Here is a 24,431-nt window from a genome sequence, read left to right as displayed (position 1 = left end):
CCTGATTTCCAGCCAATGAAATAAAAAATAGAGCATTTTATCCTACTGGACAAGTTTCCCTTCCCCAGTTGCCATCTTGTCACAAAATGTCACGCTTACTGCATGCAAGTTTGAGACTATCAATTGACAAAACTGTTTTTGGCCGATTTTGCTTATGAGCTTCCATTTCTCTTTCCTGCCCGTTATCATTTCCAAATGTGAAATGTTTCATAAACCTGGGCTTGAGCTGTTTTTGCTTCAGGACAAGTTTTAGGAAAAAAGAAAGATTTGTTTCATTTGTTTTTTTAATTTTGCAGTGCTCTCCTCCAAGCGTAGAGAAAAGATTTTCTTCCTATATCTCACCCCCTGAATGTAAGAATTCCAATCATTTTTTTAAATTAAAATACTTATATATATTTTACAACTAAAAGGTAACACTGTGTGAGTCAAACAATTCTGGACTTAGTCACACTGTACAAAATATAAAGAATCGTAAAAGATTTTTAAAAAAATATGTAGCAACCTGAGAATGTGATACAAATTATATTTCTATATAATTTCCGGAATCTCAGCTCCCACAGCTCTCAATATTGCATACTATTTAGGTGGGGGTAGAGCTTTTTGTGTGTGTGTGTGAGTGCGGTTTTTGTTGTTGTTGTTTTGCAGCTTAGTTAGTAACATATCAATAACAAGGAAAACCTATTTGCCTGTGTACTGAAAGGCCATTATATAAAACTGTTCTTTAGTCATGGTGCATTTCATATTTGGAAAAGTAATTTAAATTCTCTACAGGTAAGAGAAAAAAAGAAGGAATTATAGGTATTAAATTAGGTGGTTAATAAGATGGAGAGAGGAATTGAGGGATCCCTAGTTCCTCTTTGTAATTACAGCATTTTGGACTGATGTCATTGTCTTTCACCTTCTATTATTCCTTTAATTATAGGCAGGCTTATCTTCTCTGTGAAGTGTGTTTGGGCCACAGGGAGCCCAGCAATATTCACATGGTTTTTCCCTTCAAAAATAATCTCAATAGCTACTGTGTAAAAGAAAAAATGGCAGGTGGAAATGTAAGTAAATATTAGTAAAAAGGGACAAAAACAGAAGGAAGAAAAAGTAGCACTAGTAAGAATGGAAAGAATAAAGGAAGGTAGGGAAGTGGAGAGGAGAGAAAAGGAGAGGGAATGTTAAGAGGAAGGGCAGAGGCAGGAGAGTCACAGGAAAGAAGGAGAACAAAGAAGAAAAGAATTTCCTGACTGGTGATAGCGCTGTGAATACAGCACAGGCCCGAATGTTGAAGCTGCAGGTTCAAACCTGGAGCTCGTGTCTTGAGCACTGCTGGGTCACCAGCTTAAGCGCAAGATCACTGGCTTCAGCACAAGATCATCAACATGATCCTAAGGTCACCAGCTTGTGCCCAAAGGTCACTGGCTTGGGCACCGCCACCTTCCCCTGTGCCCCCATCAAGGAACTTACAAGAAGCAATCAGTGCACAACTAAAGTGAAGCAGCTCTAAGTTGATGTTTCTCCTTCTCCTTACTCTCTTTCTTCCTTCTATCTCTCTAAAATCAATAAATAAAAAAGAAGAGAGGTAAAACATACAGGGATATAAAGGCTACTTGATATATTTGTCATTGAACAGATTTATGTCTGGAATCTGCCTTTTATCAAAATACATGTTTTAAGAGACATAGAGACATAGGATTGCATTCTTATTACATGCCATGCTAAACCCTTGGTAACCTCTTATTTTTGGTAGTAAAAGTTTTAATTTCAGCATAGACGTTTAATTCATTAACTCCATAGCCTGTTCAATATAACCTGAGATTAAGTTAAATTCAAAATCCAAGTGAGCTCACAGGTATAGGTGAAGGCTGGTGGTATTAAGCCTGACTAAATAATACAATAGTTCTCTGCAAAATACCAGCCACACATGCTCCGGCCGTGAGAGCAACTTCAACCGCATCAAATGTGATTGCTGCCAGAGAGTTCACTGATTTTTCATGGAGAATCCTGAAGCTTGCTGCTTGGGTTGATATTTTTAAAACTGTGTGGTTGAAAAGGAAAATTTCCAGAAATGGGGGAAAGTATCACCTTCCTTTCTCCTCTACCCTTTCTTTTTTTCTCTCTCTCTTCCTTCTCTAGAATTCTTTCACCCTCTTACTTTCACTGATCACAACTATTCCATTAGAACATTTTCAACCCACAGTTTGACAATGTATGTATTGGAGCTTTACAATGACAGTTTCTAAAACTATAAGTTTCCAAATATATTATTCATGCATGAGCGAAATGTGAAGCCCTGGGGGAGAGTGCAGTAAGCTATGATCTATGGTTTCCAAGTGCTGTCGTCAGGAGAAGCTACCCAGGATGCTCCACATAACTCGGCAGGTGATTTATTCCTATTTAGGGATTTCAGACTGCATCATAGGCACATAAATTGAAATAAGCTGACAAATGGCTTCTATCCTTCAGCCCTGATATCTCAAAAGGGACTGCATATGCTGCTTAGTGCACAGATCTCTTGAGGGCTCAGTGAGACAGTAACAGGCCAAATGGTGCAATAGCTACCTGAGAACCTTGACCTGGTCCACTCAGTGTTTCTGAACTGAATTTTCTCACTCGAAAAATTTAGAGGATAGCCAGGATTCAGATGGCTACTAAATGTTAACATCATCAGTGTGTCTTCTCCTGAATTTAGAGCTCTTAGGAAGTTTGTATAACTATGCAGAAAATCCCTTTCTTTTATCTGATCTTTTCTCCTTTTTTTTTTTTCCTTTTGATTCAAACTGGCCTTGTTCAACCCAGGAATACTATGTCTCACTGACCTCCCTCTTCCTTGTGCATCCACTCCCTTCATCATTTAACCCAGTGAACAAGCCCTGGTGTGTTGACCACAGAGATGGAGTTTGAGTCAAACTAAAGGTAACATCTGAGCCTCAGTTGTGTTTCAGCTCTAGGAAAGCAAAGTGACCCCACCAGCCACACCCTGTGAAACCAAACTGAGCAGCACCATGGCTGACATCAGGACCAGGTGCAGTCATCAACTGCCCCCTACCCTAGCGATGACCAATTGATAGAGACCACAACCCAACTCTACTGTAATTCACTATTTTCCCCTATAAAACCTATCTCCTAGAAGCCATCAGAGAGCCAGCAAACAATTAACCTATGACTCCAGGTTGTGTGCCATTTTCTTAAATAAACCTTTACTTTCTTTGCTGCAAACTCTCATTCATGTTTGATTAGGCTTTCCTGTGTGCAGTTGAAGGAACCTCTTTAATTCTGTAACACTTGTCCCTAAATAAGACTAACCCTGAAATAACCCCCTGCTCATCATCACAGAAGCATTTTTGGTGCTCCACTGACTGGTTATAATGCATTTGGATTTGTGTAACTTTACAGAATTCAGTTCGACTTGCCAGAAAATTGCTAATGTAAAATTGTACCTTTACTTTTGTGTCTTCTGAATTTCTAATCAAATATAGCATTTCACTCAATAAATATTTAAGTGAGTGCCTAATATGTACTGGGCTGGGAGCTCTTCTAGATAACAAATACTGATGTAAACACAATTAAAACAAAATCTTATTTTCACAGATGTTACATTCTAGAAGAAATGACCAGAAAAAAAAAAAAAAAGGTGAAATTATACTGTTTAAACGTGCCAAGGAAACAATAAAGCCAAAGGGGGCTCCCTGTGCTGTTTTTGCACTGGCTCTAAAGCTGCACATAGCAGGGCCCCTAGCGTAAAGGTGCTTAGGCTAGGTGAGAGTTTCAGGCATGCCAACAATATGGTGCACTGAGCCATAGCTGTCCACACAGCAGGATGCACAGAAGTATGTGGGAGGGAAATGCAGAAGATATTTACTTCTGTCTCTAATGTGTGTGAGGTAGAGAAAAAACACAGAAACATTTCTGAGAAAGGGTATGCAATCATTTGGGGTCTTGAGGGATGCACCATAATTTTCCAGTTGGCTTGATTAGCAGGGGTGAAGGTGTTAGAAGGTAATAATCTCATTGTTAGAAGGATAAACTGAATAATCCTATTTAGCCAGAAACTGAATCTATCAAGGCATGGAATAGTCAGGAAACTAAAGAGCTGAGCCCAAGCCTGAACTGGGTCTCACTGAAGTATAGAGGGGAGGTAAGAAGTGCTATGAGGGCAGGGTCAGATATCCCCATCCCTTCCTCCCTCTAAGCAAGTCTTGATTTTGTTGTATCCTTGAATGATTAGAAAGACTGGTCAGATTTGTATTTAGAAATATTGCTTGGTAAATGTCACTTGCAGGGGTTGACCTGGAGGAGCAGAACTGTAGGTGGAGAGACCACTGCTCAGCATAAACTAGGCATTGAGCACAGGTTTGGAAGTTGTTTTGTTATTTAATTGTTGGCTTACTAAATTTGATTACTTACAATGTGCCCACATGGTTCAAATGACTTGCTAACTACTTACAGAATGAGCTGACATCCATCCAATTAATAGTGCTTTATTCAATAGAGCTGATTGCAATCAGGAGTGGTATTTAGCATATTACTAATAGTTTGTTTTGTTAAGTGGCAAGAGAAGTAATCCTTCAAAGACTTGCATCCTACACTAAACGAAGAAAAATAAACTGATAAATTGCCATCCAAAATTATGTTTAAAAATTGTTAATGATGTAAAAAAACTCATACAGCATGAAAAACAAAATAAAATAAAAATTTTAAATATTTTAGCTCTGGCCAGATAGCTTATTGGTTGGAGCATCATCCTGAAGCACAGAGGTTGCCAGTTCAATCCCTGGTCGGGGCACATATAGGAACAGATTGATGTTCCTGTCTCTCTCTCTCTCTCCCTTCCTCTTTCTCTAAAATCAATAAAAAGAAATTTGTTTTAATATTTTAAAATCTGGTTTCTATTTTTATATATATGTGTAGGTCTGCATGTATGCACATTTATATATATATGTATATATGAATAAAAGAGATATCATTTAATAGTTGCTATCTTTAGGTAATTGGAAATGGGTGGTTTCTTTTATTTTATACTCATTGGTCTTGTCAATAAAAACCTGTTGTAAACTCTGAGTAAAATTTCTTAATTGGAAAAAAATATATATTGGAAGTCTTTTGTATTAATTGTTCTCAATAGTGGAACCAGATTAAAAGTCCAGCATTCCATAATGCTTTTAATCTTATGAGAAATGAAACTTGTCAAAATATCAAAATGGGACTTTATTCATTATAGAAATAAAGCAGTGTGACTCAACTCAAATTTTCTCTATATGTTTATGTTCATTAAGACTTTTTGGAAAGTAGTAATGATCCATTTTAAAAGTAACAGTCAAATCAGTTTATGTTATTTGAAAGATAAAAGGTGCAACTGGTAGGTCTATCTAAAGATGCAAAAAAAAATGCAAATTTCAGGATGTAGCTCAGGACTCAAACCTGATATTTTTATCTGTTTTCTCTTATTTTTTTTCTCTATTGCTCCCTTTCTAGTTTGCTCTCTTCTTCATGTTGATAGTATTCTCTCTTACTTCACACATGTATTCTTACCATGATACAGGTTTAGAAATCAGAGTAGAAAAAGTTTAATCAATCTCCTAGGATTTATATATCAATTCCAAGGAAGATTCATTGGCCTATTTGGTATGTGTGTTCTCTCTTAGGACAGTGTGGGATAGGTGACAATGATTTTTCAGACCTATTCTTTCTTTCTTTTTTCCAAGTGAGGGGAGGGGAGATAGAGAGACAAACTCCTGCATGTACCCCGACCAGGATACATCCAGTAACCCCATTTGGGGCCAATGCTCTGCCCATCTGGAGCTGTGCTTATAAATGAGATATTTTTAGTGCCTGAGACAGAGGCTCCATGGAGCCATCCTGAGAGCCCAGGATGATGTGCTTGAACCAATCGAGCCATGGCTGTGGGAGGGAAAGTGAGGGAGAGAGAAGGGGAGGGAAAGGGTAGAGAAGTAGTTGGTCGGTTCTCCTACATGCCCTGACCAAAAATCGAACCCAAGACATCCACACCCCACCACTGATTCTCTACCACTGAACCAATGAACCAGGGCCAAGGCCTACTCTCAATGTTTGGAACTATATAATCTCTGTCACAACCACTCTATTCTGGTGATAGAATTCAATAACAGCTTTAAACCATACACAAATCAATGGATATGGTTGAGTTCCAACAAAACTTTGTGGACAATAACAGGCGATAAGGTCATAATTTGCTGACACCTACTCTAGTGATTTCACTCTTCTTCTGTGAAATTATTTCTAAGAAAAAAGACACTCCTTCAACATGACCTATGAAAGCCTTGAACCTTCACCTCTTAGCTCATAAGTGAATTTTGCTCAAAACTGTATTTTCATATATTTCCTTTAATATATGTTAACATAATCTCAAGAGTTTCTTATATTACTTTCCCAAAATATTTTAAACCTTTTTTCCTGTAGTTAACTTCTCTAAAATTAGTAGTTTTAAGATATAGTAATTTTTGCTCTCTGCAATCAGTGTATTAAAAGTCATGGAAGGTCACTGATTTTTAAACCGTGGTATAGCCAGGATTCTCTCATAATCAGTTCCTGCCCCGATGTAGCTTTCAGCAAGGCTAACAGCTTACCATCCTTGCTTTAAAAGTATACTTAAAATCCTTGCTATAAAAATTAAAATAGTTTTAAAGCTATTTTACCAAACTAAATAAATTGTCCCTTGCAGAAACTTTACTTTTGCATCTAGGACAGAAAATAATGGCATATGCCAATGTGGACTTAATTGAAGTTTATATTACTATTTGAATCTGGTCTAATTTTTTTAAGTCACTCATATTCTTAAGGAAAAGATATAGAAAACTTCTGTGACTAGAAGGACATTTATGTATACATTCAAATTTCTTTTAAGGTATAGCCACTTAAGGGATAGTTAACATATAATAATCACTGCCTGGAAATGGTTTTGTGACATAATTTGGCATACCAAAATTTAATTGTGGTATCAACTTACAAGCAGTCAATTATTCACATATCTGAACAGATACCATTTCAATACCACAACTATTTAAAGCCTGTGCACATGCCTGGATGAACTTGACTATTCCTAACAGTCATTACTCAGTTTATCATTGTTCTCTGCCTTACCTATCTCATTATTCCAGGAAATTGGCTCATTTCCTTCCTGTGAGGTCCACACTATGAATAAAGTTAAAGAAAATTGAATTAACAAAATCAAAATTAACATAGTATTTCATAATTCAGAGAGCCCATAGCTTGACCCATTGTTTCACTTATGCCTCATTTGAATGCTAACTTCTCAGGAAAAATGTCCTTGTTTATCCTGTCTACAGTATCCTCTACTGCCTCCCCATCACTCTCCATTTCCTTTTTTCTGCCTTATTTTATGAACAGTAATAATCACTGCTCGATTGTATGCTATATATTTATTCATTTGTTAAAGCAACTTTCTTCCCATGGAATTCCATGAGGGCAGCAGCATGGCCATGTAGCAGGTACTCAGTAAATATTTAAGAAAATAACTAAATAAATCATGTCTATTGGCAATGCACATATGAGTACCCTAAATTAGAAATGAGGAAAATGAGACTCTTGAGGTATAAAGTGGTCAGAAACATATAGCTAATTACTCCTTAAAAACTCTCACTGAATGTTACATTGTTTTCACATTCCCAATGTAATAGATAAGTGGCAGATATAGAGAGACTGGCTCAAAGGTGACAGGATAGAACCATGATCCTCTCCAGAGGCTGGGGATAGTGTAACAAGTGAAAGAGAACAGACTCATCTCCTGAGCAGATGAAAAGTTGTCATGGAAAGCTTGCATCTTCTTAACCCCCACACTTGATTTTATTACCCTCAGTGAATGTTACTTCATTTCCTGACTAGAATAATACATATCGATAACTGTGACCAATGTGGGCAAACCTGTAAAGCCATAAGTCTATATTCTGAATGTGAATTTATATTGATTTAAAGCAAGGGTCCCCAAACTTTTTACACAGGGGGCCAGTTCACTGTCCCTCAGACTGTTGGAGGGCCGGACTATAAAAAAAAACTATGAACAAATCCCTATACACACTGCACATATCTTAAAGTAAAAAAACAAAATGGGAATAAATACAATATTTAATATAAAGAACAAGTAAATTTAAATCAACAAACTGACCAGTATTTCAATGGGATCTATGCTCCTCTCACTGACCACCAATGAAAGAGGTGCCCCTTCCAGAAGTGCAGCGGGGGCCGGATAAATGGCCTCAGGGGGTCACATGCGGCCCGCAGGCCATAGTTTGGGGACCCCTGATTTAAAGGATGGTTGTATAAAACAGATCCCATATGAAATGGGATGCACCATATTTTGATAGAATTTTGATACTGATAATATTTTTAGTGTATATTCAAGAGGAACCATGCCATTAAGTACCTTCATTTGGTTTCACAAAAATATATATTCACTAAATATATACTTTACAAAAACAATCATTCTAAGTTGGTATCTTTAAATACATAATTAAGACCATAAAAGTATCTTCCATATAAAAGTACTGTGAAGATTACACAACTTAATATATCTAATTAGTTTAGTACACAACCTAGAATGTTGTAAGTCCTTACTAAGTATTAGAATTCACGTTCTAGATATTAGACATATACTTAACTGCTGAAGTAATACTAAATTACTCACAATAAAGCTCTACACAGATTGTTGACCTTTTAATCTCTTTCACTGTCATATGTAGAAAATGAGGAGTGCTTACACTTGGGGAAAAAATTGGTAAGGATAAAAATATGAGCCAGGCATTTAAATTACTGTAGACATAAATGAATTTGTAGTGCTGATATATTTCTATTCTCTTGATATAGCATTTACTGACCATCAGAAATTACTTTAATTTTGCTTTCTTAACTCATGATTTTAATATTCTTTTCAGGCATTTGACACTACAAGTTGCTTAATAGAATAAAAATATGGACCTTGCTCTGGGAGTATGATCTACATTTCAAAGTAAAAGATTTAAAAAAAGTTACTCGTTCAGAGTATAGAGAAGAAATTTAACAGTGCATATCACACAACCTCGTAAAATACCTCTGAGTCAGAGAACATTCAAGCAGTGTAAAACCCTGATATAAAGCATTTTGCAATTTCAATTTCAGATGTTCTGTCAGTGAAATAAAATCCTCCATGGGCACAGTGATGTACAGTGCATATATTTTACTATCCCATGGATTATCAGGAATATAAGGATCCACTTACTCAAAAATACTTCTGGAATAACTAGCATGAGTCAGGCACTCTATGAGCCACAAGAAGGGGAAGACATGAAGACTAGCACATAATCTTTAATATCTAGTTCGGGAGTCCCCAAACTACGGCCCGGGAGCCACATGCGGCCCCCTGAGGTCATTTATCCAGCCCCCGCCGCACTTCCGGAAGGGGCACCTCTTTCATTGGTGGTGAGTGAGAGAAGCAGTGTACATGGCAGCCCTCCAAGGGTCTGAGGGACAGTGAACTGGCCCGCTGTATAAAAAGTTTAGGGACTCCTGAGTCTAGTTGAACATACCCTGGTGGAGAAAATCTCCCAGAGTTCTCTTCTCATGCTCAAAATTTGTGATCAAGTTGAGCTGGGACTTTTGTTGGTATAGCAACTCCATTATGAATGAAACATAATGAAAACTTACTCTCTTTGCCTCTGAGCTTTTTTTTTTTTTTTTAAAGATAAAGACAGACAAGAAGGGAGAGACATGAGAAGGATCAACTCATAGTTGACGCACCTTACTTGTTCATTGATTGCTTCTCATATGTGCCTTGACCAAGGATTCCAGCTGAGCCAGTGACTTCTTGCTCAAGCCAGCAACCCTGGGCTCAAGCCAATGGCCTTAGGCTTCAAGCCAGCCATCTTAGGGCTCAAGCCAGTCACCATGGGTCATGTTATGATCCAATGCTCAAGCTGGCCACCCGGAATTCAAGCTGGTGACCTTGGGTTTAGAACCTAGGTCCTCAGCATCTTCACTTTGCCACCTCCTGGTCAGGCACCTCTGAGCCTTTATATAAAAAAATTATTTAATGGTTTCGAGAGAGAGAGAAAGGGAGAGAGACAGGAACAAATCATTGAATTATTGTTCCACTTATCCATTCATTGATTGATCCCTGACTGGGATCCAACTACAACCTTGGCATATGGGATAATGTTCTAACCAAGCGAGCTACCTGGCAAGGGCTCTGAGCCTTTGGCCATGGTTTCATTCTGCACAGGATGCTCCTCTTCATGTCCATGCTTTTCGTTTTTCTGGTGGACCTGCTTAGATTTGAAGCATCCGCTGAGTTATTACTCCTCTATGCAAGACATTCTTTTTCCTATTATAGGTTATTTCAGCTGTTATGGTTATTTAAACAATCCATACTTCATTTAAAACAATCCATTTTTGTTGATAATCACATTAACCTTTTCCCCCCACTAACTTCTATGCTCAATGAAGATAAGAACCACAAATGTTGTCATTCAGCACAAGAGAATACACTCAATAAATATCTGTTAAATAAATGAAAAAAATAATGCCACCTGATAATTGGGGTAAAACAGCAAGAGGCCACTAAGATAAAATAGTTTATTTTGGAAGAAGACTGTGCATTTGTATTGAGTAATGACTTTTCAGGTGTATCTTTTAGGCACAAGTAGGAGTTTACCAGGCAGGGTGAAGGAAAGGGGCATTTAAGGACAGAAAAGTAACATTAGTAAAGAAAAGAGAATGTTATTCTAAGTTTGAGATGGAAAAGTTCCTTATAGAGAATAATAATTTTCCAAACAGTATAAAGAGCTCATTAGAGTTTACAAAGGCATTGGGATCAAGACAGATAAAGCATCACAGCATCATGGAAGGTTTATGTCCTTTGCAATGAACTTTACCATGAAGTTATAGTATCTAGAGAGCCTTTTAAAATATGTTTTAGTTTATGAGTCATACTTCCTTTCTATGGAGCATCATGAAAGATTTATGTGAACATGACACATGCTACGAATTAGCTGTGTAATGCAATGGTTCTCAAATGGTAGCTCAAATAGTTCTCATCATTTTACCACAGAGGTCATTTAGCAATGTTGGAGATGTTTTGGATTGTTACAACTGTGGAGTCAGGAATTGCTACTGATTTCTGGTGGGCAGAGGCTAGGGAATCTGCTAAGCATCCTACAATGCTCAAGATAGGACCTTTGACAAAGAAGAATCCCATATTATCAGTGGTGCCAGAGTTGAGAAACTCTAGTATAATGTAGAGTAGAAAAGCTGTAGATTCATATAGAAATTCAAATCTCTATTTTGCTGCTCATAACTGTTGAATTTTAAACAAATTATTTAATTATACTAGGTTAGATTGTTATTTAACCTGACTAAAATGGATATTTTTAGTGGGAAGATAGAAATAAAATTACTTAGTTCAAAAGGAAAAGATTATTTAAAAAATAATGTATATAAAATTGTATGGTAGACTATCTGCTGTAGAAGTCACTTAATAAATAAAAATAAAATAGCCATTTAGCTAAATGAGGTTGTTTACTTGTTTTCCACACCTATGAATACTATTCTCTCTGCTTCTGTTAACCAACTCTTCTCCATAGTCACACAAGTAGGATGTGTCTTAAATTGATTCAAATTTAGGATCCTATGCCAGTAGCCACAATAAGAATCCTGAGAATGGACAGATGATCCAAACTGGGTTATTTGTGTTTTTCTCAAGGTTTCAAAACTTGATCAAAGTACATACTCTTGCTTACTTATCAAAAGACTGCAATATAGATATACTGGATATAATTAAAACTCTTTTACACTGAATGAGTTTGAAGCTGGCATTCAGAGGAAAGAAAATGGGAGAAATATAGATAGAAAGACTGAATTTAAGCTCTGTATCCAGTAATCACTAAAGCCAATTCTTCCTCCTGTCATTTTAGGTAATGAAAGACAATAGATCTTCTAATTTCCTTTAACTACATCATTGTTTTTCTGTCACCTGTAAGCAAAAATTTTAGAACCAACAATAATTGAATGGATTTCATAAAAATTAATGGAAATTACATGGGAAAATGTGAATGAACCTGAAAATATATTATAGAAATGATTCAATTTGAACACCAGGGAGAAAAAAGATTAAGGAAAGAAGTGAACATGGGACATGGCACCTATAGGACAATACCAAAATTTTTATACTTGTATTATTACAGGTACCAGAAGACAACTTGAGTGTGGTTCAGAAAAGAATATTTAAGCATAGTGACTGAAATTTCTAAACTTTGTGAAAGTAATGAATTCACAAATTTGAGAAGCTCAGACAATCCCAAATAGGTTAACTCAAAGAAATCTTTGCCAAGATATACTGTATTTCCTCATGCATAAGATGCTTTCATGTATAAGACACACCTTAATTTTGGGGCCCAAAATATATTACATAAAGTTATTGAACTCAAGTTTTATTCATCATATAATTCATACAACTCCTCATCACTGTCAAGACACCCACATTAGCTTGTCACTATGACAAATCACTATCTTTATATATTGCCTTGTCCTCAGTTCCATCTATGGGATTTGAAATGCCACACTTCTTTTTTTTTTTTTTTTTTTTTTTTTTTGTATTTTTCTGAAGCTGGAAATGGGGAGAGACAGACAGATTCCCGCATGCGCCAGACCGGGATCCACCCGGCACGCCCACCAGGGGCGATGCTCTGCCCACCAGGGGGCGAAGCTCTGCCCCTCCGGGGCATCACCCTACCACGACCAGAGCCACTCTAGCACCTGGGGCAGAGGCCAAGGAGCCATCCCCAGCGCCCGGGCCATCTTTTGCTCCAATGGAGCCTTGGCTGCGGGAGGGGAAGAGAGAGACAGAGAGGAAGGGGGGGGTGGAGAAGCAAATGGGCGCTTCTCCTATGTGCCCTGGCCGGGAATCGAACCCAGGTCCCCCGCACACCAGGCCGATGCTCTACCGCTGAGCCAACCGTCCAGGGCTAAAATGCCACACTTCTTAAGGGACTTGACACTGATCTCAATCTTAATACTAACCCAGGATCTTTTTACCCAGGTACAAACTTCTCCTATAGGTGATTTCTTTACTCTTTCTATTGGTGTCAAATTGTCTCCAGATGTGGGTGGAGCACAGAGCGTATTCCTAGCATCTGTGGCTGATGCAATACTGTGAGAATACTCCAGCTCCCAGAAACCTCCTGGGCACACCCAGGAAGGAAGCTCGTCCACTATAAGGAGGTGACCTAGCGCCAACCATGCAGCTCCCTGATCTTTTCAGCCATTGGCTATGAAGGACATGCTGTAACACCCTATAGGTTGAACCTGTGTATATAAGCTAGCTTGCTTCCTGAATAAAGTGGATCTGCGTCACTGAACCTGTCACCAGAGTCGGGTCTTTGTGTCTCCGTCATCCTCACCCCCAGCAGGACTTGTCCACACCCAGAGAAGTAAAAAAAATTACAACAATGAATGCAAAAACAAGTGTTAAAAAGCAGGAAATGTAAATTTAAAAAAATCTATAACCACTGTATAAGATGCACCCAGTTTTAGATGCCGCTTTTTTTGAAAAAGGGCATGTTTTATACATGGATAAATATGGGTAAATCAAACTGCTGATTAACCTAAAGACAGAGCATTCTAGAGAAAACACTAAATAAATTAGATAAATAGTAAAATACTGAATAAAAAATTCAAATGAAATTATAAAAAATATACAAATAATTTAAAAAAACAATTGAAAAATAAAATACAACAAATGAAAATAAAAATTCAGAGATATCAATGATCATATTAAATATAAATTGAGTAATCATATAGTTAAAAAGAAAGACAAAGACTATATAAATATATTTTTTTAAATGAGAATTGATCTTTAATAGACTTAATTTTTTTCCTGAGAAATGTAGTGGTAAGAGAAGATAAAAACAAGGCACGTATTGGGAAAAATATTCTCAAATCATATATCCAAAAAGAACTTGTATCCAGAACATACAAAGAACTCTAAAAACTTAACAGTAAGGGAAAAACACCCCAACAGAAAAAAAAAAAGGGCAAATGATATGAACAGATCTTGTCAAAGAAGAGATAATGAATGCTAACACTGCCTTGGCCAGTTGGTCCAGCGGCCGAGCATCGGCCTGGTGTGCAGATGTCTTGGGTTTGATTCCCAGTCAGGGCACACAGGAGAAATGCCCTTCTGCTACTTTACCCCTCCCCATCTCCCTTTTCTCTCTCTATCTCTCTTCCCCTCCTCAGCCATAGCTGATTTGGAGCAAGTTAGCCCCAGACAATGAGGATGGCTCCATGCCATCCCCGTCAGCACTGGAATGGCATGATTGCTGAGAATCGGAGCAGCAGCCCCCAATAGGCAGAGCATCACACCATGGGGGGCTTACCAATTAGATCCTGCTTGGGGCACATGCGGGAGTGTGTCTCTCTGCCTCCCTGCTTCTGTGTGTGTGTGTGTGTGTGTGTGTGTGTTAAAAGTAAAGATTTATTTTACAGTTCATTAGATAATACAACTTTGTATACAGTTGTATAATATTTGTGTTGGTATTAAGTGTCTTGGTACAAAAATATGGAACACTTCATGAATTTGCATGTCATCCTTGCACAGAGGCCATGAGAATCTTCTCTGTATCATTCCAAATTTAGCGTATGTGCTGCCCACTTCTCACTTAAAAAATAATGTAAATAAAGCTAATAACACATTAAACCCTTTGAGTAGTACTAATATTCATGTATGTCCTTCTGCCTCCTGACCATTCAGAGTATGATCGATTTATTTTAAAATGTGTAAGGTGGCCCTGGCTGGTTGGCTCAGTGGTAGAGCGTCGGGGCCCAGCATGCGGAAGTCCTGCGTTCAATTCCCGGCCAGGGCACATAGAAGAGGCGCCCATATACTTTTCTACCATTCCCCCTCTCCTTTCACTCTATCTCTATCTTCCTCTCCCACAGCCAAGGCTCCATTGGAGCAAAGTCAGCCTGGGCACTGAGGATGGCTCCATTGCCTTCACCTCAGGCACTAGAATGGCTTCAGTTGCAATGGAACAACGTCCCAGATGAGCAGAGCATCACCCCTGGGTAGGCATGCTGGGTGGATCCCGGCTGGGCGCATGTGGGAGTCTGTTTCTCTTCCTCCCTGCTTCACACTTCAGAAAAATAAAAAATGTGTAAGGCAACATTAAAAAAAGGCAAATGTATGTTCTCTTTGTTTCTATAAATTGGTTATCAAACAAACATGATTTTAAGTTAATAAAACTACTTAAACTAATTTCATTTTTTGAAGAAAAAAAAATCACTCCTGGGGTTCAGTGAGCATGAAAAAAATTCATTACTAAAAGGGTTAAAATATGTTCAATTTCTTAGGGAAATGCAAATTAAAATATAATGAGATTACATGATAAAAATACTATAATGAAACAATAACAAAACTCTGACAATGCCATGTGCTGGTGAGACTGCAGCAATTGAAAAGCTCAAATGTTTGTGAGAATGCCAAATGATAAAGTTACTCTAGATAATACATAAAATAATAGTCTAGCAGTTTCTTTTATAGTTAAATATACATTCATCATAAATTTGTAATCTCATTTCTAGATATTTACCCTAAAGACATGAAAGCTTACATTCACACAGAATCTGTACTTGAAGTTTATAGAGGTTATGTTAATACTCATAATACCTGAAAACAAATGTCATTCACTGGATGAATGAATAAATAAATTGTGCTATTTTTGTATAATGAAATACTACTCACCGATGGAAAAACAAAACAAAACTATATTTACACTTAACAACCTGTATGAATCTCAAAGGTATTATGCTGAGTAAAAGAAGCCATTCTCATAAGGTTACATAATATATGATTCCTTTATGTAATATTCTGGAAATGGCAAAGTAGAGGGAAAGAACAGATCAGTGGTTGCTCGGGGTATAGCACAGGGCAGAGTCTGACTATAAAGGAGTAGCACTAGGTGAGGTAATGGGACTTTATCCCAAATATAGTGGTTGTTAAATGTATTTAACCACGTACTAAAATTCTTAAAGTACTAAAGCAAAAATAACCAGTTTAACTGAAAATAAATTATAATTTTTTTTAAATATAAGGAAATTTGGTTATATTTTAAGATCAAACAAAACAGAAACTGTTAGAAAATATAGATTTGAGAAAAATTATGTATTTTGTGATTAATAAAAAAAAAAAAACCAAGCAGAAACACCTTAGGGAAAATATACAATGCACATGATTGTAAAAGCTTTTACTTAACACTAATTTATAATGAGCTTTTGACAATTAATTTTTGAAACATTGATACAAAATAAAACATGCTAATGAAATCCACTGGAAACTGAAATACAAATGGTTAAAATGATAAAAAAATGTTTTATTATTTTGTCAAGTAAATATACATTTATGAGAAACTACATGCCCAACAAAAGGACAGATAAAAGTTGATTATTGCAAGTGGACATATGTACATGTGTATGGGGAAAAGTCTACGTACTTATATGTAGACACAGGTAACTGGGATGTGAAAAATAGACATTCATTTATACTGTTGGTAAAAATTTTAAATTAGTACAGTATTGCTTGGAATAAACATGAGAAGCTTAAAAATTTTTCAAAAACCTAGAGAGTCTACATCTGGAAATACATTAAAAAACAATGAATGTAGACAAAAAGACACATTAAGAAAAAATGGATGTAGATGAAGTTTTTATTGTTTATAATATTGAGTAATGCAATAAAATATAAATAAGCAATAGTAGAGTGCTGATTAAATAATAAGTGGCCATTGAAACTATTCTATGTATATTTACTTATATGGAAATAATCACAACAGATTTTTAAAAATTAGTGTCAGAATATAAGGACAGTTTGATCATTTTTTTCTAATATTTATAAGATGTTTCTTAATTTGTACACTACTCCAAATAGTAAAAGACATGTACAGTAGACTATATATCTTCACCCTCTTCTCCCTGCTCTGGAATTATATCAGCAGGCTCTCTTGCACTCTGGCTTTAAGTTGGCTTGGCCAATATAAGGCACTCACAGTCTTGGAAGCACAGAAGGAGATTGAAAGTGTTTATTCCTCAGCTCTGTCCTTGTAGGCTATGATTTGATAGTAGTTACATGACTTGACCAGAGGTCATAACTCCTGTCAAGTGGTTACACCTTAAAGCTAGACATTCCATAGATTTTCAGTAACAAGTGTCCCCTTTTCAGACCCATGATATATGATGGTTTCACACTGATTCAAGTCCAGAAATTTTCAGCATCCTTGGTCCATGAACCTTAATGCCTTTATAAGTAGTATATTTGTTAAATGCTTTTTAAAATCTCATTTTAATTATTAGCTATTTCCTGTCAGGATCTTGAGCAAATACATTCACCAAAATATTAGAAGTTGTTCCTTGCTATGAAACACTATTTACTTATTTCTATTACTTTTATGTAGATTTACTTTTATGAGTGTGTTTTATATGTTGTTTACTTTTATAGAGATTTTTGTAAGTACAAAAAGAAAAATACCTAACTTACTAAAATAATGTTTCTCAAATTATATGTTGTGAAAGATTAGTGTTTTTTAACTAGTCATGAGTATACAGTTTTATAAAATATAATAAAAATAAATGATAAAAATATAAATTAAAAAATACACATTCACCTACATTATTGTATTTAAGTTTAGTAAACACAAAATTACTCTTTTAAATTGCTATAAAACTTTATAAATGTTTAATCTCACTTTAGTGTTTGTGAATTGCATAAGTTTGCAGGCCACAATTTTGGTAGTATTGATCTAAAACATGGCCAAATAAGTTACCAGCTATATAATAATATGTGTAGCTATAGCTATATAATTATATCTATTAATATCTACATCTCTCTCCATTTGCATTGTTAATGATGCCTAAAGAGCATCTTATCTATTTGATGCTCAATAAATATTTGTAAAATATGTGAATAAAAATCAGATAGGTAACAAAATGCAGAATATAAATGACACATATACACTCTCTTTTACTGCTACAGTTGCAGAGATTAACAATTTTTCATACATTACCTGGACTTTAAAAATAGACACAACCTCTCTAAAAATTTTAAAAAGCATACATTTTGACCTGATAATCAAACTTTAACAGTTCTTTAACAGTACCTTAACACAGCCAAGAAAATTTGGAAGAACTCAAATAAAGTTTCAACCAAAAAGAGTAAAATTTAAACTGCTTTTATAAAATCATAATGAAAATAAATGTAAACTTTAAAATTAAATTGTAGAGGCATATATATAATATCATGAAAAGCTATAAGTATTCTGTCAAGTAAATATAAATTAAAACTATTCAAAGTGAAATATCAAATTTTCAAATACATATTTCTGGGAAAATATAAAAATGACATGTTAGAAGTTATTATTTCTGTTAGTAGGATTATAATATTAATTTTGTTCTTTCACTTATATACAATCTTAATGCATATCTAATTAACCTATATTTTGAAATAAATATAGCCATAGATTAAATAGTATTTAAAAATATAGTTACAAAAGTACACAAAAGTAATAGCAAGTAGAAAACATTAATATAAGAAAAATTATATTTAAGTATATAGAACTCATTAAGTAAAACATGAATACAGAGGTGGTTAGATAAAATTTATCAATATAATCTTACATACAAAAATTAATGAGAAAAATTAAATGAAAAGGCATTATAAAGTACAGCAGCCACTTAAAATAAAACTCTAATAAAAATAAAAATAAAAGACCATTAAAACTGACAGCAAATATGATTATAAATGTCAAACCACTAAAAGCATTTACTGTAATACGAGGAGGTGGACAGGGATACTGGTTAACTCCATTTTTAGAATCAACAGTGTTTTGGAGGATCTAGTAAATGCAATGAGAACATAAAATAATAAAAACATAAAACAGATAATGCCTTATTTATGTTTATTTTAGCAACTAGTGAAAAACCATTAAAATTAATGGTCAGGTTGCATTTATTGGCTGCATACAAGGCAAATACCATTCCAGCAATATTTACCTATAAAAGCTGTTGGAAATTTGAAAAAGAAAAGAAAATCTTCCATTCACAACTAAATAAACACCTAGAAAGTGATTATAAATAAATTTCATAAGAATGGTCAAAAAGAAAAGATGAAGAAACTCTAATCATCATTCTGATTGATAAAAATAAGATTAAAACAAATGGAAAGAGTAGTAATTATGCTTTACCCAAAGTCTTATTTTCCCCAAATTTATAAATACAACATACAGAAAAATATAGAAGACATAATTAGTCATTAACCCAGGCTACTTGGTGAGTCATGTGTGTCATAAGGATGCAGGAATCAAGCCAATTTGGAACAAAAAGAAGAACACACTACCATAAAACAGCAACAGGAAAACCAATGAAGGAATATATACACAGAACAATACATTTCATTCATGATGATGTATTTTTGTAAAAATTTGTAATTGTACATATTTTTAAAACAAAATACATTCTTGCACTGCTTAACAACAGGAATACATGCTGAGAAATAGATCACTAGGTAATTTTGTCATTGTGTAAACATCACAGAGTGTACTTAAACCTAAATGGTATATAGCCTTAAACCTATATGACATAGCCTATTGCTGCTAGGCTACAAGTCTGTACAGCAGGTCACTGTACAAAACCACAAGAGATTATGGTTTATATTATAAACACAAGAAAAAATGATGAAATCAAGTGACTTGGTAAACAGATGCCTGAGGATGCTGTTGGCGTTACAGGGCACACTGTCTTGTGGCAAAGATTTCTTTCATATATGTATGTATAAGAAAAAAAGTACACTCCAAACAATAAAAGTATAGTCTAGTAAATACATAAACCAGTAACATAGTCCTTTATTATTTTTATCAAGTATTATGTGCTGCTCAGAATGGTATGTGCTATACTTTTTATAAGATTGGCCATGCAGGTTTGTTTACAGTAGCATCATCACAGACACATGAGTGACACATGGCCCTAGGACAATTATACAGCTATGACATCATTAGGTAATGGAGTTGAAAAATGCCTATTGCCTAGTGAATTTTTAGCTCCTTTATCATTTTATGGGACTACAGTCCTATATGAGGTCTGATTTTGAACAAAAAATTGTTAAGGGGCTCATAACTGTAATGATTATTAGAAAATACTTTAAGGAATAGTTGATATTTCTTGTTGATCTTTTTCTGGGTAACCTCCTTGATTCATTTGGTACAATTTTATTAGTGAAGTAACCTTTATTACATGTTAGAAATCTGTGACACTGTAAGGTAACATGAAGGATCAAGGTGCGTAAGCATGTCATAATCCCTAGTCAATCATATGAACACCACTCAGTACTGAGAGAAGCTTCTATCACATAGAATAACTCTTTTTTTCCCTCTGTTTAGTATTCATGTGAAGCCAGTTACTCTTCTTGATGCAGAGTCTGACCTTCCATTTTATGAAATAGCAGTTTGAAGCTATTTGTTTAGTTCTCCCTATCAATGCTTGAATAATAATTAGATTTTAGGAGTAAAGTCATATTACTAATTTGATGTACAACTTACCAGATGGCCAGATGAAAGCGTGTTTGCTGCCCACATTTGATTGCACTGTAAAATACAGTAAATTCAAGCTCTCCCTCACTGACCTAACACACTGAAGACAGATTACTCTGGCAATTATTAAGTGATCTGCAGCACCCTTGGATTATTCTGTGAATCCAGGAACTGCAATTAATTTTATGCATGACCCTCCTTATTTAAAATACTCACTATCCCAGGAAATTACGTAGAACTAAGTTGTAATCAGATGTTCGCAATGTTCCAGGTGTTTATGTTTGAGAAGAGACAGTTTCCTCCTGCCTGATAGAGCTATATTTTAACATGAGTTACTGGTCTAAAAGTGACAATACAGGTAGGTATCCCTGAAGCCTCACAATAATTCTACCTTCCAAACCAAGATAAATTTTATTGCAACCTGGCTTGGAAACTCCAGATTGTTAAGGAGACTAAGAAAGAAGTTGTTTTTGTTGTTCCTTAGTGCAAGCCATTATCTTTTCGGTTAAAATCGACAAATAGAAAAGCAAACAAACTAAAAGTCTAAATGGAAAACTATTAGCAGGAAGCCTAATTGGTAACATTAAACCAATCAAAACAATATCTAATTAATTTTACACATATGCCTTTATAATTTTTTTGTTTGTTTGTTTGTTTTTTGTATTTTTCTGAAGTTGGAAACGGGAAGGCACTCAGACAGACTCCCACTTGCGCTGGACCGGGATCCACCTGGCATGCCCACCAGGGGGCGATGCTCTGCCCATCTGGGGTGTTGCTCTGTTGCGACCAGAGCCATTCTAGTGCCTGAGGCAGAGGCCACAGAGCCATCCTCAGTGCCCAGGCCATCTTTGCTCCAATGGAGCCTTGACTGCGGGAGGAGAAGAGAGAGACAGAGAAGAAGGGGGGGGGAGGTTGGAGAAGCAAATGGGCGCTTCTCCTATGTGCCTGACCGGGAATCGAACCCTGGTCCCCCTCACGCCAGGCCGACGCTCTACCACTGAGCCAGCCGGCCAGGGCCTGCCTTTATATTTTTAAGTAAAATTCATAACTACTTTTGTTTATGAATTTGAATTGCATAAGAGTTCAGCATTACAAAGTGCTGATTTAAATGTTTAAGTACCAGTTTAACACACATGCGTGAAAATATTAAATTCAAACTCTTTTTTTAAAAATGATCTTATTTATATTATATATGAATTATATAGCAATATTAGAAAATGCAAAAATTAAAACTAAAGAACTGAAAAATAACTAACTTTTTAGCACCTTCAGTTAATAGATGTTAACTTCTGATATAAATTTTTCAAGGCATTATGTTTTTTTAGCAAAAAATAAGATATGCACAATCTTTGTTTCTCAATATATGTTTTAAACATTTCTTCATAGTTATAAACTCAATAATGCAATTTAGAAACTAAATAATTTTTTACTTTATCACCAAATCATAATATGTAAAGCTTTGTCATTGTTTTTAGGTATTCAGATGGTTTTAACTTTTTCTTTATTTTATATAAACTGTACTAGTCCTGGCTGGTTGGCTCAGTGGTAGAGTGTTGCCTGGCATGTAGATGTCCTGTGTTGATTCCCCGTCAGGGCACACAGGAGAAGCAATCATCCGCTTCTCCACCCTCCCCCATCCCTTTCTCTCTCTCTCTCTCTCTCTCTCTCTCTCTCTCTCTCTCTCTTCCTATAGCCAAGGCTCGATTAGTTCAAGTGCATTGCCCTGGGTACATTATATTGGGTATCAGAAAAAGTCACTCTTCATTTTTTAAAAATTCTAAGCTATTTTTGCCTATTTATTTTGTCAATTATGGTTTACCTTCACTTTCCAGTTTTAAAAATCTATTTGGGGATTTAATGTAAGTTCTTTAAACCTATTAATGGATTTTTAAAGAATACAGGTTACTCATTTCTGAAATTTTCTTTCTTGGAGTCTATAGGCCATGAGAAATTTGCATGAAAATAAACAATATGGGAAATTTATTTGATCTCTTCCAACTTAAGTCTCCTCCTTTGTAAATGTGTGATAATAGCTCCAAGTCCTAAAATTGCTACAAGGATTAACAAGATAATTCCTAAGACTAGATAGTACTTGGCACATAGCAAGTTTTCAAGATACTATACCTATTGTATATGAATGCCAAATAACTAAATATGACCAATCTAATACTATTTAACAGTCACTTAAAGCATCCATCACTTGTAACAATATTTTAATTAAATTGTTACAAAATATTATTTTAGAAGATGACTATTTCTTACTATATTTTGTTTAAATTGTTTGATTTTTACCAGAAAGAAAAACAGAAACATGAGAATAACTAGTAAGCAACAATAACTTATGATCCAAACTACCCATTTAATTAGAAGTAGAAGGAGAAAGAATCTGATTGATTATGCTTTCTTTCCCTGCAAGAGGAATAAAACTCTTTGAGATTATTGGCAAGCCTATAAAAAAGTAAAGGAGAAAGCATATAAATTAAGCTAGTTTTATTTATTTCTCTTGATGGGGAGATGATTGTGAATGATAGATGATAGCTAGCTAGGCAGATAGATGCAAAGGAGGAAAAAATGGAGGTAGGGAAGCAAAGAAAATGAGTGAATGGTAGAGAAAACAGAAGTAGAAGAGAGACACAAAAATATTAACAAGCTCCAGACTAGGATTTAGTAGTAGCTACATTGAAACGTGGTTCTTAAGTTTAGCACGCATATATACCATTTGGAGAACTTCTTAAAATACACATTTTTTGGACATATCTTCTAGAAGTTTTATTCATTGGATCTGGGGTGAGGTCACAAAAGTGTATTTTTAATAAGTTCTTAGGTGTTGTTACTATTGTGGGTTTGAGGACTATATTTTAAGTAGCTGTTCCAAACTTAACTCTCACTAATCAACTATATGACTATGAGAGTTTCTCAGAAAGAAACCTTAATACCAGGAGTCTTGTTTGAGACTTCTTTTTAACAAAAGTTAAAAAGCTCTCAGGGGACACTGGAAAGGGAATGGAAGTCACAGGGTGCAGAAGGGCAATAGACAAACAGCAGAGTGATTTAAAGCAGAATCTCAATCTTCAGGCAAATATTATATTTCTCCATGTATAAGATACATAGTTTTTCAACAAATTTGAGGTTTAAAAACTGGGTGCATCTTATATAGTGTTGTAGAAGTGTGGCATTTCAAATGCCATAGATGAAACTGAGGACAAGGTAATATATGAAGATAGTGATTCATCATCAGACACAGATGAGAGTTTTGACAGTGATGAGGAGTTGTATGAATTTTATGATGAATAAAACTAGAGTTCAATAACTTTACGTAATACATTTTTTAAAGAAAATTTGGGCTTTAGGGCCCTGGCTGGTTGGCTCAGTGGTAGAGCGTCGGCCTGGCATGCAGGAGTCCCAGGTTCGATTCCCAGACAGGTCACACAGGAGAAGCACCTATCTGCTTCTCCACCCCTACCCCTCTCCTTCCTCTCTGTCTCTCTCTTCCCCTCCCACAGCCAAGGCTCCATTGGAGCAAAATTGGCCCGGGCACTGAGGATGGTTCTGTGGCCTCTGCCTCAGGCACTAGAATGGCTCTGGTTGCAGCAGAGCAACACCCCAGATGGGAAGAGCATTGCCCCCTGGTGGGCATGTCGGGTGGATCCCGGTCAGGCGTATGCGGGAGTCTGTCTGACTGCCTCCCCGCTTCCAACTTCAGAAAAAAACAAAACAAACAACAAACAAAAAATTTGGACTTTAAAATTAAGGTGCGTTTTATACATGGGGGCGTCTTATACATGGGGAAATATGGTACTACAGGGACTCTTTATGGTATAAATGAGCTGTGAGAAAGCTCAAACTATT

At 35.8% G+C, this 24,431-nt stretch overlaps 1 protein-coding gene and 1 non-coding gene across 3 annotated transcripts in view; both read right to left on the bottom strand.

The window, feature by feature from the left end:
• The window catches only part of LRRTM4 (leucine rich repeat transmembrane neuronal 4), a 900,775-nt gene that overhangs the window by 671,525 nt on the left and 204,819 nt on the right, over positions 1-24,431 (bottom strand). The window lies entirely within an intron of this gene.
• On the bottom strand, positions 14,564-14,669 carry LOC136332690 (U6 spliceosomal RNA). Its single transcript, XR_010730855.1, has one exon. It is a non-coding gene; the product is annotated as a U6 spliceosomal RNA (small nuclear RNA).

Source organism: Saccopteryx bilineata, chromosome 3 (genome assembly GCF_036850765.1).
Source record: "Saccopteryx bilineata isolate mSacBil1 chromosome 3, mSacBil1_pri_phased_curated, whole genome shotgun sequence".
NCBI lineage: Eukaryota > Metazoa > Chordata > Mammalia > Chiroptera > Emballonuridae > Saccopteryx > Saccopteryx bilineata.
Note: the sequence above shows the minus strand (reverse complement) of the source record. Positions and strands in the feature narration are given on the sequence as shown.